Source organism: Lissotriton helveticus, chromosome 5_1 (assembly GCF_964261635.1).
Source record: "Lissotriton helveticus chromosome 5_1, aLisHel1.1, whole genome shotgun sequence".
Lineage (NCBI taxonomy): Eukaryota > Metazoa > Chordata > Amphibia > Caudata > Salamandridae > Lissotriton > Lissotriton helveticus.
Window position 1 is genome coordinate 1,122,269,783 of NC_136065.1, and position 19,854 is coordinate 1,122,289,636.

Genomic DNA, 19,854 nt, shown 5'->3' on the forward strand with positions numbered 1-19,854 from the left:
GCTCATTGTCACTGCAGTTACTTTCCCTACATTATTCTGTTGGCACACAACCCATCTGTGACATAACACTTTCGCCAACAACCTGAACCTTGTATTAAACCGTGTTTGTTGAAACAATCTGACCAAGGTATCCCTCCCTAGATGAGTGAGACCATGGTAATGTCTAGCCAATGGAGGCAGCAAACTATTTTGCAACACAGGTCTGCCATCTCTTGAAACCCATATATCATCTTCATCTCTTTTAACACAACCTGCATTTACCTAACTCTTCTGTTCTGCTTCTGACACCTCTTCTTGTAACCTCTTAACTCCTTCCCAAGTATCGACTGCTGTGAGCAAAAGGTTGTAATTGGTCTCGTCTGTCCCTTTATTTAATACTCAGCATATATGTTGCAGACTGTCACATAATTATCTCCTTTGCAATGTGCAGGCCATTGCAAAGCCTCTAACAATTTTCTCACCTGCTCACCAATACGGATCAGGGATCCTGCTGAAACCATAAGTCCACTCTGGGACCATATCTGTCTGAAGTTGTGCACCACTCCAAAGCCATACTGACTATCAGTGAATATAGTCACCTGCAATTGACCTGAAACATGGCATGCTCAGATAAGAGCATCAATTCACCCACCTGTACAGATACTATTCCTTGTAGCCAAGCAACATCCACTACTTAAGCTTGCCCAGTCTAATCGATCACTTAGGTAGATTCATCTGTGCCACTTATGCTCTCCCTGATTTTTTCGCTCCAGAATGGAGGGCAGAGCCTTCGCAGTTATTACTGCTCAATCATGAAACAGCCTGCCTTTATCTCTTCGTATGATTGAATCTGAATGCCTGTTTCAACACAATTTAAAAACCTGGTTGTTTTCCAACCTTTAGCCACACTGAGATACTCACTGCTGCCTACCATCCGTAACATCAGGACACCCCCGTTGGGGGTAGCTGCGCGCTCTATAAGCTTCAAAAATAATAAATACTCTTAAGTGGTGCAGACTGCATTAGCAACTCTCAAGTTTCCTTCATGATCTCACAAATTCTTCCCAACCAAAAACAATACGTAATCACATTCAGGTAGTGGTTCATCTTGTATACCTGGTCTTGATGCATAGTTCAGTAACATAGAAACAGCCATCACCATCATCATTGTCGTTCTCTTGAAGGCTTTGCAAAGTGGCAAGATTCAAAACACAATACCTCTTTAGGGACACATTCTCGGTCGCCAGTATGATTTGATTATGCTGCGTCCGTCAGCTGTTTGTGAGGTGCTATATCCTCATTCTAGTTAAAAATTGTGATAGAATGATGAACACACACAATCAAGGGTTGACAAATTGCTAGGTTTTTGCACCTTTGGATGTTGCCACTTGTTGCTCCCACCATTGTAAGGCCGCCAGGCAGCTCTGCAGACGCTGGATCTAACATGACTGAGAAGTAAGCAAATGGTCTTTCAGCTCCCCCATGATTTTGTGTTAACACTGAGAGAACGCAGCCCTCTTTTTCACTGTAGAAAAACAAAAATGCTTTGCTGTAATCATGCATTTCTAGTGCAAGGGCAAGGCAGAGACTTTCTCTCAACTCTAGAAAGTCAACCAGACAGTCATTGCCCCAAGGCCCCAGATCCAACACATCCTTATGTGCCAGCTTTTGTAAAGACTTGGCCACTAGGGAAAAGTTGGGTATCCACTGATGACAGTAGCCCACCATTCCCAAAACATGCTGGCTTCTTTCTGTGTTGCTGGTGGATTCATTTGCATGATCGCTAAAATTCTCTCTTGTGACACCCTTCTCTAACTTTCTCAATATGATGACCAAGATAGACTGCTCCCTAACAGTACTGCAACTTATTCAGGGACACTTTATATCCATCTTAGCCAAGTGGTTTAGAAGTGCATTTGTGTCAGTTTTGAATGCTTCACAGGTATTTGACACAACCAGCAGGTCATCAATATACTAGACTAGGACTGAAATATAGGTCATAACCAAAGACCCCAAATTATTTCCGTCTTAAGGATCTGGTTAAAATGGAGGGGCTCTTCTTATACCCTTGTGGGACTCAGCACCATGCCAAAACATGCATCCCAAGCCTGAATACAAAGAGGAACTGGCTGTCCTCATGCAAGGATATGGAGTAGAATGCCTGGCAGAAATCAATGGGGAACATCTTTACAACGCGGATGTTACCCCACGCTACAGTTACGATGCGTCTTTTACAACGCAAGTCGTAACCACGACTTGCGCTGGAGGGTGCTCAAGGACAAGGAATAGTAGATTTACTATTCCAACACCTTCCCTACTGTAAGTAGGCTGGTGTTGGAATAGTAAATTAAACTATTCTAAGTCCAGCACCCCTACAGCGCAAGTCGTGGTAACGACTTGCGTTGTAAAAAACGCGTTGTAACGGTACGCGTGGTAATACCACGCGTTGCACCGTCGTACATCCGAAATCAATACCAGTAAATCATTCAGCCTCACATGGAATTTGAAACAATATTCAATCAGGATCAATTACCACAGGACAACAGTGAATCGCAATGTTATTGATTTTGTGCAGATCCTGCACTATGCAGTACTTACCACTAGGCTTCTGCAGGCCCATAACAGACTCCCTATGATCTCTTTCAGTATTCCTTGTTGAATCATTGTCTCTATCACTGGGGTTATTCCAGCAATCATTTCAGGGGTAAAATTATACTGCGGTGTTCTGGGATATTCCACATTCAGCTTTATTTGAATACGGACAGGCTCAACTCCTTTAATAAATCCAATGCCCTTTCCTGGAAAATCCCAAACTTCTCATCCCACTGAATCTCTGAGATCTAAAGTCAAGTCTTCTGTCATCATCGTCGAATACTTTCTAGTAATACATTTTGATTTGCCAACTTGAAGGCAATGTCCTCATCATTGTTAGTTTGCTTTTATTTTCCTTTTGGGCTACAGTATGTGGTGCAGTTCAATTTGCACAACAAATAACGTCCTAGCAAACTCACAGGATTCAAATCACGAACCACAAATTGAGAATTATCCGCAAAACCTTCTATCTTTACAAGGGCATCCTCATTATTGCAGTTCTTCATTTGTTGGTTAGCAACCAACTTGGATAGTTCTTCCAGAGAGGGGTAGGTTTGCCACTGATCTCGCAGTAGAATAGGTAGCATCACTATCAGCCAAATATGATACATCAAAGCCATTTGCTGCAGCATCTATAAATATTCTGGTCACCCGCCAAGACCTCGCCTGGCATGCAATTTTCCTCAGGCACCATCAGGAAGACTGAGCGATGCTGAACTTTTCGCTTGTCTCAAACATGGGAAATTTTTGATAAAGAATATTATTCTAGAAAGCATTTGAGACCTGATTTTAAGAAAGACTGGGAACATTAGCAGCTTGCTGTGGCATCAGAGCTTGGGGAACCTGCATCACTGGGGCTTGTGCAACATTAACATTCTGAGATCGAGTTATGGGTATGTTCTGTTGCTGCATGGTATTACTGCTCTGCGGTGGTACTAACCCTGGCCCTGATTTGTAGGGATGAAAACATCATTCTCACTTCCAATGGCCCAACCTATTACATTAGTGCCATGGATTCTACTTCTTCAATGTAGCCACATCAATTCCCATACTTGGATCGATAGGGACACCCCAACCTCTACCTTGTGACTGAAACCCACCTCCACCTTCTAGCTTAAGAGCTCCCTGTTGATACACTCCCTGCATTCGAGGGACATTCCCTACAAATGTTGGATTTTGAATTCCTCTCTGAGCAGCCTTTATTTGTAACAACCATCAATTTCTCCTCCAACCTTTTTTGCCTCATTTCAATGTCACTGTTGCAATATTTAGCATTACAAAATCTTGTCAACCAACTTTTTCTGACAACAAATCAAACTGTCATCATACTAATTTCAGGCCTCAACCCTGTCACAAACCTGGACACAAAATGTCCCATGTCTTTTGGCTCCAGTTTTTCCATTCCGCTATGCTGTTTAAATGCCTATAACAAGCTCTCATTGTATGTATAAATCGTCTCTTTTGCTTCCTGGGTCATCTGATTGATCTTGATCCAGTTAATATCTTGGGGTGGCACCTGATCATACTAGCTCAACACTATAGCTGAAGGACCATTAGTCGCAGGATCTCGTCGACTCTCTCTCTAGCCACTCTATTGCTATTTTGCATGCCATCCACAAATCACTTAGGACTACAAATTCAAACAAGGTATTCAAATCAGTCCACAAAACCTTCAAAATTTTCACATACAGTTGAACTGGTTTGTACAACTCTACAGGCTTCTCTCTTAATTTAGGAAACTAATGTATAAATGATGCTAGATCACTCATATTCTTCGGTACATATATGTAACCTCCACAAAGTACCTCCCATAAAAGGAAGCACGTTGCTGCCACCCCCCCTTCAAGGCGGAGGCACTCTCCCACTAATCACTGGGGAGTTTTTGAACATTTAACTTCTCCCATCACAATCTGGTCCTTCTTCACAAGGGAAATCCCTATCATGTAAGAAATCATGATTACTGATGCAGTAGGCAATCCAGTTTTCCCACCTGCAGCATCATTATCACCTTCCTCTGATCGAATTTCATTATACAGAGGTAATCGCTTGGATACTAATAGTTCTAGGAGACTGTCACTAGTATCGCTATCACTGTCTCCATTTTTCTCTCCGGAATCTCTTGTTTTATCTTTATTTCTCTTTTTGGTCTCTCTTGTCACTTCCCCGCTTTGCAATATTGGGTATAATTTTACTTCTTCTGTCATATTGGTGCTCTACCTTTTTTGATCTGCATTCCACGTTGCGTCTGTGTGCCCACTGCCATTTTGGCTCGACCATGATTTCTTGATTTTTCTCTCACATGGGCCACACACTGCCAATCATTTAGTGCTTCAAATCATGTGAGTCTAGGTTGTGGTTTCATCTCATATATAATTCTCCTTCAATTTTTAATAATTCTCAGAATAAAATGTACCCTAACGTAGTCACACCAGTGCATCTTCTTTCTCATTGATCGTGTGCCATTGTTCAAGCTAAATACATGTGTGTAACCCTACATTTATCAAAATACAATGTATTTCAGAATCTTTTGGTGAGGCTTCTCCTACCCTCTTTAAGAGGTATCTGAACATCTCCTCTAAACAAATCTCTTACAACTTTAAAACACTTAGGGCCTCATTCATGAGGCCCCTTGCGCTGCCGGAACGTCACTTTTTGTGACGGATCATGGTGCAGGAGCCAGCTCCATATTTATGAGGCAGCACCATGCCACTTTTATTGGCTTAATGCTGTCTCGTAAATATCGTTCCATTTAATGCAGTTTTCTGCATTAAAAGGGGGTGCAATCGGTGTTGCTGGGGGCGTTCCCAGAAATATCCATTGCTTTTTGACACCGACCGAGATTTACGGAAAATCGTAACTCTGACCCAGCCAAAAACATGGAAGCACTAAAGGAGAAATATCTTTCTTTTTCCTTGTTTCTCCTTATTCTACGAGTGCTGCATTCTGCAGCACACATAGAAAGAGGAAAAAGCCTCTTGTGATTCTTTTTTGTGCAGAAAGGTTTCCAGGGCTCTGACACCTTAGGGTCATGTTTCCACTATATAAATCTAAAAAAAGGACTGGAAGTGCTCTGGCCCGTTTCTTCCAATTTACTCTGGTCAATATACCTTGATAGTAGCCTGATCAGCAACACTTTTGAATCTTAAAATACAGTGTGATCATTAATACCACACAATGAAAGTCTGAGTCAGTAACTTGAAGGAAAAAGCTTTATTACAAACTTAAAACCAAACTGATATAACTCCTTCTCGAGACACACAATATTGGTCCTCAACAGCAGGGAACATATACACATTTCAGTGGCAGTGTTACAAAAAATAAGGAAAAGGATTTGCTGACTAGACAAATGGTTTCAGTTCTTCTTCCCATCCATGGAAAAGATTTTCAGTATCTACTAAACCCTACACTAAACTATTGCTATGAGAAAACTCTATTGAATCGGTAAACATCATGTATAGCATAAAGCCACATAATCAGCGATGACAAGAAAGGTCTGTACCTCTCCAAGTCTAAAGGGAATCTTACAAAACCCAAGATGCGTTCAGTAATTAAAATGCACAAAACATATTCAAGAAACACGACCTCATATACATCATAATACTTTTCCAGTTCCCAAAAAAGAGCTTGCCACTGTGAACGCTACATCCATATTCCAGTCTCCACTTCCAAGGCTTCCTGGGATTACTTCTGAAAGTACCAGCTGGCAACACTCCCTTTGTTTTTCATTAAAATTCTTTGACCTTTCAAGTTCTTCCTCGCTTCACTATCTCTGAAGTAGAATGTGCTTTTTATTAGCTAATGTAGGCCTTTGGTGTGCACCTGCAGAGGAGAAAAACATGCCGGAAAACAGCTTTCATGTTAGTATTATTATTATTATTATTATTACATTTCTTAAGCGCTCAGCTACCCGTGGGTTTCCCGGCGCTGATAGGACTTGACAATAACCTTAAGGCCAACAATCACCCTAACTTGACAGTTTTCTTTAAGTGCATATCCATTTTACAATCTACATATAATCCACTGTACTCTTATATATGGTACAATAAATACACACATTACTTACCAAAAACGACAACTGGTCCTAATTTACAAAGAAAGCATTAAACACATATGATTCATTCTCACTAATCCCTGGCAAAAAGACTGCATTAAGTGCATTTTACCAAACCACCTTACAATCTAAACCTAGAGAAGAATAATATCAGCAATCCAGATGTCTGTGAGTAGGAAAAAGGTTAATATGCAGTGTTAGACCTGGTCCTTATGAGAGGTTTAACCCCAAACTTTTAGCTTTTTGGGAACTTTACCACTGCTGATTAGTGCTAAAGTGCATATGCTCTCTGTATGAATTGCGACAAGGATTGGCTATCCATGATTGGCATATTTGATTTGCTGGGGATTTTCTTCGCGACAAAGGTTTGGTGAATTCTGCAAGGGTCAAGGAGAAAGACTTTTGAGTTGAGTGATCAGCAAACTCCAATAAATTATTACATGGCCCGATGGTTATAAATTTACCTTAATGGGTACGAGAAAAGGTTTTAATTCCGACTAATCAGTTGTAGAGGTTATTAGGGACTCCTACTCATGCACCAACTCAAAGGAGCAGGACAGGCTTTTCTGGATTGCTCATGTTGTGCCCGAAAGAAAGGGATGAACTTCAATAAATAAGGTCTTTTAACAATGGTAGTGAATCACAGAGTTTGTGGTAATTTTCAAAGCTTCTATTACCTGTGAGTATTTTTTATTTGTTTAGAAGTGGATATTGGACCCCAGTGATATGATTCCTTTCTGTAAAAATCGAAATGGACCTGTTTCAGCCTTTGCTTGTACCTGCACGCTTTAAAAACACAATACACAACGACAAGCCTTGTGGAAAAATGCTTGCAGTTGTGATTAGTTGTTCTGGCTTTTTTTAAATACCTTGAGAAGTATCTTGCTGCGAAACCATACATGCTGCATTATATCAAGGTCACCCTTGCTGCTATTGTAATTCAATTACATTTGCTTTCCTCGTGTGAATAAACAGTTCTTTCAGTGTACATATTCACAGAAAACAAAGCATGCAGGCCAAGTCTTTTGGTCATTTATTGAAGTCCATCTCTTCCTTTCGGGACAACTTGAGCAATCAAGACAACCTGTCCTGCTCCTTTGATTTGGTGCATGAGTAAAAATCGCTAATAACCTCTCCTCGCCGCCTCGCATCCTTCTTCATTGAAAAAAACACTACCTTGCATGTCTGACACAGTTAACTTCCTTTTAGTATTTTTAAAGTTTTTTGAAGGGGGAAGGGAGCGGCTAACTCTGCTCCGCCGCGGAGGCAGACTTTAGCCTGTCTCCGCGTTCGCCACGGAGCGTGGAGTAGGCAAATATCTGCAAACCCCGCTGGCGGAGCTGAGATACCCACCCAGGGTTAGAACTGGCACAGGGGTTCATAGTCTTAATAGTGGGAGGGACACTCTACTGACTGTAGATAAGCGGTGGAGGAAGAGAAGTTCCCCCATGGTAGAAGTCCTGGCATGTGTGTGTGGAGAACACCCAGATGAGTGTGGGTTGGATGAAAGAAACAGTCACACACTCTCTTGCCAGTCACAGGAGAGTAATGTGAGGTGCAGTTGTATGGCACTGGATGATGAGGTGAAGGGTAGCATGGTTAACACTTGGGAGGGGTTTTGTGCATCAATTGTTGGAAAGCATATTTAGAGTCCCTGTTTTCCAGAGCTATGCCAACACCCGGTGGAGTTTGAGTTCTCTTATCCCAGGGAGCGTGCCCTGGAGGTAGACCTTTTTGTGGCATCCAGAGGGTCTCATGAGGCTTTTGGGAGTGATTCTGAAGGAGGTGGCTCAGGTTTCCCCAGCCAGGTGAGGTAGGGGAGGTTTGGAGTAACCCAGATAGGTTCCAGTGTAATGGGATGGATGAGGAGCCCCATGTTCTGTCTCTGAGTAAAGGGGGCGGTTGGGCTGACTCCCAAGGTGTCCGTGACCCAGTCCTTCATGTTGGAATTAATGAGGGAATTATATTACTGGGTTTTGTTGCACCCCAACTATCTGTATATGTGTTGTTTTGGATGCAATGTATAAGTTGTAATGAACGCAGAATTTAAACACCATTTTAGTATGCATTTTCAAATTTGTAGTCAGCAAACTAATAGAACTTTAAGATTCACATTGGAATTAATCATTACATTTTTGGACAAACGTGATGTTAAATTACCCTGTGGACATCAATTAGAGTTAGCTAGGTGCTGCCCTGGCTTGCACTTTGTTGGCCTCTAGCTCTGCAACCGTCACCCCTAATTTCAAGAGTCATTAAGTCAGTGACCGGAACAAAAACTAATTAGTGCAGTAAGGACCATGTTTGGCTTCTCTAGTTTAAACTCCTTGCCAAAGAATTAATGATCTGACTTTTGCTACCACTGGAATTTTAGTAAATCAAAGTCAATGATTTGCTCAGTGACTCTGGAAGAGTCTGAAAAATAATTTTCATAAGTCATCTGAAGACATGTTTTCATAACTATTTTGAAAACATGGACTATGTTTCCTCATTTGTAGTATCTCATGTTTATTCAAATATATATTCACTGTCTAAAAAGTTGAAAAGTTAACAGATCTGACTCAAATGTTCTAATGTAAACATAAGCATGCACAAACACTGAGAGACTATTTGGGCAGTGTATGTACAAACTGCTTCTTTTGTGCCTTTTATGTTTTTTTTCTATATAGTTTCCAAATGTGCATGTCGAATTATTGTAGTGTTCTTATGTATGTCATCTTGGAATGTTAAGGCCTCATGGAGAGAATGGGTGGGGAGTTTACAGGGAGCTGGAGAAGATGGTTGCTGTTTCATGTGACTCCTGCCGGTGGATGTATAAGCTGTCCTTCTTCTCTACAATAAATCCTCACTTCTGAATCATCTTGCACAGCCTTGTCACTTCATGAATTTGGCAACAAGCGGAGAAGGAAAAACGCAGCACTTACCATTTTGTTCAGCTCATTATTCCTGTGTCAACTGTCCTTATTGTGGAGGTTCTCCAGTGCTTTCCGCCGATGCCACGTTGTTCTCCAGTGCCACTCGACGTCTGGTAGGAATGAATTTTCTGCAGTTTGGGGATATTCTTATTCTGTCAGTGCAGCTGACCATTGCTGGCTCGCGCTATTCCTCGTGCTGAGTTCTGAGTTCCAAAGTCACCACATGCACCCTTCTGCACGCTCACTCCTCAGCTCACGGTAGTCTGCTCTATGATGTCAGGAGATTATTGTCATTCGTTCATTCTATGCGCTGATGCTACGTGACGATGCTTGGCAGCCATCTTAGGGGCTGATTATGATGGCGCACAAACCTGCGTCCGTCCGCCACCCCAGAGTAGGAGGTACCATCCGCAGGGGCAGCGGCGGTCCCTCCGTCCAAATTAGGATGTGACCGCCACCCTGGCGGTCACATCCTGTATTGTTAACATTGCGGCGGGTGCTGCTTGAAGCAGCACCCGCCGCAATGTTAAAAATGTAATCAGTGCATTTGCATGCACAAAGTGGCAGGCACCGCGTGGTGCCTGCCGCTTTGTGCACACAAAGGCAGGGGGTACCATAGGTACCCCCCATGTGCACCCCCCACCCCCCTTCACCCCTGGGGGCCCACAACGGGCCCCCAAACAAAAGTTTGTATGTCTTTCCACGGCAGAAATGCCGCGGTGGGAAGGCATAGTACTCCAGACATCCTAATATGCCTGGCGGTGTCTGATAGACACCGCCAGACATGTTAGAGCTTTTCTGCCGCGGTCGGAAGGCGACCGCGGCCGAAAAGCTGCGGACGGTCTTCCTGACCCCCAGCCATCCTAATCTGGCGGGGGGTCTTTGAAGGCTCCGCAGCGGTTTTTCCACATTCGGGGGATGCGGAAAAACTGCTATCATAATCGGCCCCTTAGTTTGGTCTGAAGTTTCCATCTACTGCTTGTGCATCGCTTTCTGAAACCATCGGTTGATATAACGCATTCTGCCAAGTTTTGTCTTGTGTGCATTCAGGTATTTGCGCATCGCGGTGATGCTCACCCCATTCTTTGTCTGTTCATCAGCTGTTCGTGCATCACAGTGATGCACACACCTTTTTGTTCTTTGACTTACTATGCTTATTTACAGTCACAATTACAATTTCTTTGACTGACATTTTCTTATGTTGATTATTTATTTATTTTAGAGTCATCATTTGTGGGAATTTCAACATGGCTTATATTGCTGCACCTCCACATTTTCTACAAGTCGCAGGTGAGCCTAATATTGAATGGGAGCTTTGGTTTCCTATGTTTTAGCATATATTGATGTTCTTGAAAAAGAAGATTGCTCTGCAAAAAAGGAAACCAACTTTACTTAAGCATTGTTTGGGAGGTGCAGGTTTGAAAGAATGTAATAATCTTCCTCCTATTGAAGATGCTGGCGATATGGATGTTTTTGAAAAAGCCACTAGACAGATGAAACTTTGTTTTGAGACGCGCCTGTGAAGCACTTACTACTGTTGTTAACTGTTGTTGCCTGCCCTGCCCTTTTGTCGGTGGGGAACTTGCCTGTGCTGCAGCCCTCGCGCGGGACGCTGCATCCTTCCCGGTGGCCGGAGACCGCCCTCGCTGAAAAGCCAGTGCCGCGCCTGGGGGCTACAATACCCAGAAGCCCCAGCAGAGTGACGCGCAAAAGATTGCGCCGGGTGGCGCATAAATTCAATTGAGGCCCCACGCAGCGCGGTACGCGCCTGTGGAGCACTCACTACTGTTGATAACTGTTGTTGCCTGCCCTGCCCTGCCCTGTTGTCGATGGGGAACTTGCCTATGCTGCAGCCCTCGTGGGGAACGCGTCATCCTTCCCGGTGGCCGGAGACCGCCCTCGCTGAAAAGCCAGCGCCGCGTCTGGGGGACTACAATGCCCAGAAGCCCCAGCAGAGTGATGCGCTAATGACTGCGCCGGGTGGCGCATAAATTCAATCGAGGCCCCACGAAGCCCGGGCCAACGGCGGGCCCGTCCACGTCCGTCAAAGCCCGGATAAGGCTGGGCTGGGCCACATCTTTTGAAATCTGCTCCTTGGACCCCAAGTAAGAGATCTGAACATTTGTGACTTTGGACTTGGGGGATATATCATCCATAACAGGATAAACCTGTTAATGTAAGGGGGGCGTGGGGGTTATTGAAGGTCAGACCACAATAGTATTCATTGTGCAATTCAGTGGTTTGTTTGCTGGAAACCAACTTGATATTCTTTCCACTGTTAACTTAGACCATGAGTAAGCCTAATCGTAAGGTGGGTAGGTGTTGTTGGCACATTGGATGCCTTTATTGTTAGGGCTGAGAGCATGCTAATGCACGAAATCCAGATAACAGAGCGGAGGCTCTCCTTAGAGCCAAGGCTATCATTACCACTGTTAACAATCCCATCCCCAATAAAGGTTACCCCAACACCGGGTAGGAGTCCCACACAAATAAATCACATGGTACCTATACCTGAGCGGGACTTACCTGGAGCATCGAATATAGCTAACTCCCCTAGCTCTCTGTCTTCCACATACCCATTCTGGGCAAATTAAATCTACACATGGTACCACCAAGAAAGTTCAGTCCAGAAAAAGAAAGGCGTGCAGCGCCCCCAAAACTAGCACGCAGACCTCCAAACAGGCCAAAAATAGGAATCATGCATTCAAACCCAAAAGCCCCGTGGCAACAACGAGTACAATAGAGGGGTCAAAGGGGGGTACAAACAACCCAAACACATCTGTGGCAGCACTGGACATAAATTCCTCACAAACGTCATTGGATATAGTAAAAACGCTAGAAGAAAGACTGTTATTACTGATCAGTCCTGTAATGGTAAAACTCGACGCTATCTCCCAGGGATTAAATCTGATTGAGAAACACCTATTGGAAAATATACCTGCTAGTCAGGAAACCACTGAGGGAGTTTGTAAAACCACCAAGCCCAAAGACAGCGATTTATTAGATCCATCTAGTTCACAGGGCGAAAGACCGATAGCTTGCCTTACAGCCCCAGTCCTAGCCCCAGTAAGTCAAATCAATCACAACACTGAGCAGGCACGCAGGGGAAGCGTAGGACCACAGGGCCCTAGAGGTAAATTTAGGAGGGATGGGAAGGAGTTGACAGATAGACTCTCCCTACATCTTCCACCAGAGGCCACGCCGCATACAATTATTCTTGCAAATGCCCCAAAATGTGCCAATCACGACGAGGAGCACTGGTCCACCATAAAACACAAATCCCTTCATTATCTAAATCAGAAAACTGGGCTAGGTAATCACATTTTCAAACAATTTATGATGGTTAGAAGGGTCCCATGGGTAGGGCAATCCCAAAAGAGCTTCAAAGGAGATTGCATTGTCCTCAGCTTCAGGTCACCAGCACTGGTTAGGGACATACTGGATCGGGGTGCACAAACAAGATTAATTCAGGAGGGTATCAACATCTTACCGCTAGGGTTCTTCTATAGTCATGATATGCATAAAAGACAAATCAGTTATAGGCAGTTCGGCGATAGGTCTAGTGGCTATGCCAAGGGAATTGTAATGTCTAACCGCTATGATGCATTGAGTACCTTAGACGCCAACGACTGACTGGGAAACTCTTTGGTTTATAAAAGTATGGGAATAGCCATTAACCAATGTGAGGGAGATATTGAAATTATAAGGGAGGATGCTAGCAGTATACCCACAATCCCGGGTTCGTTGGAATATAATAGCGAAGCAAATCGCAATAGGAAACCAACTTCAGAACCAAGTCTTACCTCGAACGTTCAGAGTTTAGTAGTTGCCGCCCCAACCCTGGGTCAGTTGACAATTGTCAATGCTCCCCTTGGTAGTCAGTGCCAGCTCAATGAGAGTACTAGCAACTCACTTATAGCACAGTCTTTGGTATCCTGGAATATTGCAGGACTAAAGAATAAACTAATGTCCCAAGACTGGCTAACATTTATCGATAAACACACAGTTATCCTATTTCAGGAAACCTGGCAGATGGAACCCCAGTTTAGGCAGGGATACTTGAACTTTTTTAGCCCAGCTACCCCAAGTAGGAGGGGAAGGCCTATGGGGGGCCTGACAACGTGGTTCAAACAGGATGATAGGTACATAGTTACTCAATTGGATTCAAGTAGCAGTGATATTTTATTAACTAGAATACAAAGCCCCAAATGCAGAGGCTTGTACATCTTTAACATATATGCAAGGGGCAAACCCGGGGTAAACCCTCAGAGATACTCTCACTGTTGGACTCCCATCTTAGTTATTACAATGGTAAAGGGAACATGTTGATAGCTGGAGACTTCAATTGCTGCTTTGAACCACTGGATATTAACGATATTGAATTAGCATTGCAGGAAGATCTCACCTGGGATATTCCGCAACTGACTATTCCTCCTATCAAGAGGTGGTCACAAGCTGCACTGCAGCTTAAAGCCTTATGTCTAGAGCAGGGGCTATGGGGCGGCAAATGGTAGAACTAAATCTGACAAAGAGTGGGATCCCACTTTTGACAACGGGGTACGTAGTAGTCGGATAGACTACATTCTTTTTAACCTAGAGTTTTGGCCATCAATTAAAGATATGGTCATTGTCAAACGGGTGGAAAGTGACCATAATCCCTTAAGTCTAACATTGGATTTGTATAAAGGAAAGCTGGCTGATTCTAGACCCACTACCATTGATATATATATCCCACAAATGATACGAGGAGGGTAAAATCTGCTGAATGTCTCCTCAAACAGGAACACATAGCAACAATGGGTGAATTAGCGGCAAGGGCCACAATAGAGCTTCAAGAGTGCACAATAGACCTAGACTTTATGTCAAAGGTTGTTCCTATTTATTTAACTATTTTTAACAGGCTAAAAGACTTTTTTATTAAGGAGGTCATTGGACCCAAACGAAGTTTAAAAAAGCAGGCAGAATGATGGTATGGCAAAAGTTGCAGGGATGCATATAAATTACTAGCTGTGGCAATAAGATCCAAAATTAGGGATCGAATACGAGCTGCAAGGAGGACGTATAAGCTTGCCCAGCGGGAAGCAAAGCGATCCTGGGTCGAACAATATTGGTTAGAGCTATACAAAGCTAGCAGAACTAGGAACATGGTAGCATTCTGGGATCTGGTAAAATGGGGTAAGGGGCACCCCAGGGTTCACCCACAAAACCATGTCCCCCCAGAACTGTGGGTGTCACATTTTAAGGCGCAGTCTGCATGCCCGACCCATGATACGGGGCTGAGCTTCAACATCTCTATTTCCGATATAGAAACTACGCCATTACATTTTAGTTTAAAGGATGTTGAGCACGCCCTTAACTCTGTCCCAAAGGGTAGAGCGCCCGGGTTGGATTGTATTCCCGCGGATCTCTATACATGGGAAAGGAGTGTGGGCACCTTACATTCAGTCCCTCGTAAATGCTATCGCCAAAGGTTCCCCCATACCTGACACCTGGAAGGGAGTCGAGATAATCCCCATCTTTAAGAAGGGGGATCGTTCCGACCCTGCAAACTACAGGCCGATTAGCCTGATAGACTTTGTCCAGAAGGTGGTAGCGAGGCTCGTGTTGTCTAGGATCCTGAACTGGATAGACGAGGCAGACGTTTTGTCTCCTCTCCAGGCTGGGTTTCGTGCACACACGAGCACTGTTGATCAGGTTTTTAGATTTGTTATGATTTATTGGAGATGGGTAGTTCTTGGAGGTGGCACACTATACGCGGCATTTGACCTCGTACCGCACCTTAAGATGTGGAGTGTCTTCCAGGAACAAGGCATGCCACTCTAAATACTCGCTTTTTTAATTAAACGTCATGAAAACACCGTTGCTCAGGTCCGGTGGGGAGAACAAGGTCAGGTCACAGATAGGTTCCCGACCCTCAGAGGAGTAAGGCAAGGGTGCGTCCTGGCGCCAACACTGTTTTCATTGTACATTAACAGGTTTATCGACTATTACAAGGATTATCCGAAGGATGCCCCCAAGCTGAATGGAATGTCGATACCCCTGCTAATGTTTGCAGATGACACTCTTTTAATTTCTAAGAAGCAACAAGGGCTCCAGAAGGCTATCGGGCGCTTCGAAACATTTTGCAAAGATTATGGCCTAACCATTAACGTGTCAAAGACCAAATTTATGGTCATGCACAAACAAAAGTTTGTGAAAGGGAGGGCCACTATGAATGGTGAATTGCTTGAACAGACCCAATCCTTTACTTACCTTGGAATTACACTGGGTTCAAGGCTTCAATGGAAACCCCACATTAACTATCTAGTTGCCAGACACGCCCAATTGGCGGGGGTACTTTTAAGGGAACTGCGCTGCTCAGATACTAAACCCATTGCCCCAGCACTTAAGATTTATGATACCAAAATACGTGCTTCTATATTGTACGGGGCTAAACTATGGGGGCCTAGCAACACTTCACCATTAGCTATTTCCCAAAACAAGTTTGTGCGGGGATTTGTTGGCCTACCGCCATCTACGCCACTCCTGCCTCTCTACTTAGACTTGGGCTGCCAGTGAATTGAGGATGTGGCGCAGTACAGACCCGTGGCATATTGGAGGAGGCTCTGGGTAACTCCAGGACTCTCCCAGTAGGCCCTGGCCCTCCTCAGAGTCCGGGACATGGATTCAGCAAGTAGAATTCCAAGGTTTAGAGAGGCTAAGGCAGTTTATAAGGCTATGGGCCTGGGCATATTGTGGGAGAATCCTGCAGACAACCCCTTTCCATCCCGAAAAGTTTTAAAGGAGCTCTACTGGTCAATGGTGTCAACGCGAGATTTTCAAAAATGCAATGGACCATCATTAACACAAGACTTTTTAGAGCTCAAGCATGAACCAGTTTATGAAGGTTATTGGGACATTATCACAATCTCTGAGGATAGGAAACGGTTTCATCCGCACAGGGTGGGTACCCTTCCAGTTAATTCTTTTACTGGCAAATGGTTGGCCGGAAACAGTGTATCATGCCCATTCTGTAATACCCAACCGGAGAGCATAGCACACATCTTTTTTATTTGCCCAGAGTACAAACACCCACGTCACAAGTGGTTAAAGTCTATATGTTTGCAGAAGGGCATTACTACCGGGACAGAGGCATTAAGGATTTTTAAAATGGACTATTCTGAAAGCATTATTGTTGGAAAGGGGAGTCTCTGGTTGGCGCAGTGCAGCACTGGCGACAAGCAGGGACTCTCTCTTCCACGTCAGGGCTAAGGGTTACCTTCAAGAACAACCGCTGCTTACCCTCTAGGTAGTGTGGCGCAAGCAGTCTAGGCTAATCTCTGGGGCACATAGGGTTAAACATTTGCAGTATCACACCCTTCACCACCAACCCACCACACAATGACACCAAACTGTATTTGTAAAAAATATATCTCTTTATATATTGTTCAAAAGCAGGCTTGTAAATACAGTCTTGGATTACTTTGAAAATGCAGGTTCCAGTTACTCTTAGCAAAAAGTCACAGTTCTTTAAGTAAATGCAATCTTTTGGGCCTTCTGCCCGGGTTTGGAAAGGTTCAATGTCTTATAGCGCCTCAATGCGCTTCCCGCTGTCTCCGCTCGCTTTCTCGGGGAAAAATCGGGCCCGGCCTGCCAAAGCTCACGCTTCCCGCGTGCGCCGCGAAAGGCACGGCCGGGTCCGCTCTGGAAATGAGTCACCCTTCGGGGCTCGACTCGAGGAGAGGGGGCCGCGGGCCACAGGGAGCGTCAGGCGGGGCCCCGGGGCCAGGAGCAGAGCGAGCCTCTGTCTCAGGGGCGGCTCGCGCTGCCAAGCAGACAGCAGCTGCGAGGCTTCCGGGGCGCCCGAGATCACACAGCGCGGTGCGAGCTCAGATTGCAGGACGCTCGCACCGCGAAGGGCAAAGACACAGTACCTTTAAATTCTTGTGGAGCGGACGGCTGGAAGGGGGCCCTGTCCCACGTCGCGTTGCTTCTCTGGGGTCACGGCGAGCTGCGGCTCTCAGCCGGGCAGGTCACGGGTCACCCGGGGCGGCGGTGATTGGTGGCGGCAGGGTCCTTCCTTTGGGGTTCGCTCCGACCCTGAAGGCGGCGGCTGTGCGGTGGCGGCAAGTGGCAGTACGGTCCCCAAGTGCGGGACGTACCCAGCCAAAGTGCCGGTTGCAGCTGTGCGCTCACAGCTGAGCTGTCGGGCAGGATGCCGATCGGAGGGGGGTTATCGCAGGGCGGCAGTCCATCTTCGCAGAGGGGTTGACGGCGCGAGGCGCAGTCAACTCGGGGGCTTGGACCGGACGGGTCCTCCTTCACGTTGCTCTCGGGGCTCACAGGCAGTTGCAGTCACGGTGCTCGGACCAGCGGCGGCTGGGCCTCACGTTGCTCTTGCTGTCGCTTTGGGCCCCTGTCACGGTGCTTGGGGGGATCTCGGTGCCCTGGATCATGGGGAGCGTGGCAGAGACGCACAACGCTCTCAGACTCCTCAATCAGCGCTGCAGCGATAAGCAGCACACACAGTAGCTTTCTTCAGGGAGATAGCGCCCACTGTTCCTGGGGCGCTGGTCAGGGGGCAAGTTCAGAGGCAAGCCCTTGGAGATCTTTCAGCAGAGTTTGGCACAAAGTTCAATAAAAGCAAAAGTCTCTTGTAGTCTCTTCCTTTCCTCTCCTTCTGCAGCAAGGCACCAGACACAGGCCAGAAACAGCACTCCTCCTTGTAGTCCTTCCAGGTCCTTCTCTTCGGGCAGAGTTTCTTCTGTAGCGCAAACAGGATCTAATTTACAAGGAGCAGGGCTCCTACTTTTATACCCAGTTTCTTTTGTTCTAGCAGGCCAGGGGGGCCTCTGCATAACTGCTCCAGTCTCTGAGCACTTGTTGTGGGTACTTCTGGCTTCTGCATTCAGTGTGAGGGCAGGCACATCAGCCGCTCCCCAGGGGGGCGGAGCCAGCATTGTGAGGACAGGGGCAGCTTGGAGCACTTTGTTGACAAGCTTCGGTCCTTCCTGGGCCAGGTGCAGGCTGAGTCATCAGTCGCTCCCCAGGGGGGCGGAGCTAGCATTGTGGTGGCAGAGCACAGCCTGATGCAACATTCAGGGGAAACTCCCACCTCCCACTAAGGTGTCATCCTGCTATTCACTACCTGTCAACTCCCAGCCCTGTCACTCACACACACCAGACAGTCAGATCCACATCCAAGCAGAGGCGGGCTGAAATGGTTAGGCCAGCAAATGCTAACTTTCTAAAAGTAGCATTTGCAAACACAGGATATTAAAATAAACTTTACTAAAAGAAGTATTTTATTATTCTGAGTTCAGGCATACTAAACATTAATTTCTACCATGTCCCCTGAGCCTGCTGGGATTATAGAGTGTAATAATTCCAGCAGCCCATCTGGCCTAAAGGGAACAGGTAGCCTTACAATAGTGAAAAACGAATTTGGCAGTAATTCACTATTAGGACATGCCACACACATCAGAGCATGTCCTACCTTACACTTACAATGCACCCTGCCCTTAGGCCTACCATAGGGGTGACTAATATGAAGTTAAGGGAAGGTTTAGGGGCTGGCAAGTGTGTGCACTTGCCCAGCCAGCATGACAGTACCAGACTGCACACAGGTTCTGCAATGGCAGACCCTAGACACATTTTTAAGGCTGCTTCTGTGGGTGGCGCAACCAGCGCTGCAGGCCCACTAGCAGTATTGACATTTACAAGCCCTGGCACTCCTGGTGCACTTTACTGGGGACTAACAGTAAATCCAATGAACCAATCATGGACATCAATCACATGTACATTTTACAGTAGGGAGCACTTGCACTGCGGCACGGGTTGGCCGTGGCGCAGTGCCCTGAGTAGCGAACACCAGCAAAACATTTGAGGCACAACAGCAAAAAGTGGAAGGGAAACTCACGCCAAGGTGCCAGGTCTAACACGTGTCCCCTCCAGCTGAAATGTGGGGGGAACTACCCTTCCCCAGGGAGTTCCACATCACTAAGGCGGAAAAATCTGGACAGACCATCAGCATTGGCGTGATCTGTGCCAGGACGGTGTTCCACCGTGAAGTCCATATCCTGTAGGGAGATGGACCACCTCAACAGTTTTGGGTTCTCACCCCTCATTTGCATCAACCATCTGAGGGGCCTGTGGTCTGTCTGAACCCGGAAGTGAGACCCAAACAAGTAGGGTCTTAGCTTCTTCAGCGCCCAGACCACAGCAAATGCTTCTCGCTCTATCGCACTCCACCTACTTTCCCGTGGAAGTAACCTCCTACTGATGAAGGCTACAGGTTGGTCCCAGCCCTCCTCAGTCATCTGTGAGAGAACAGCCCCT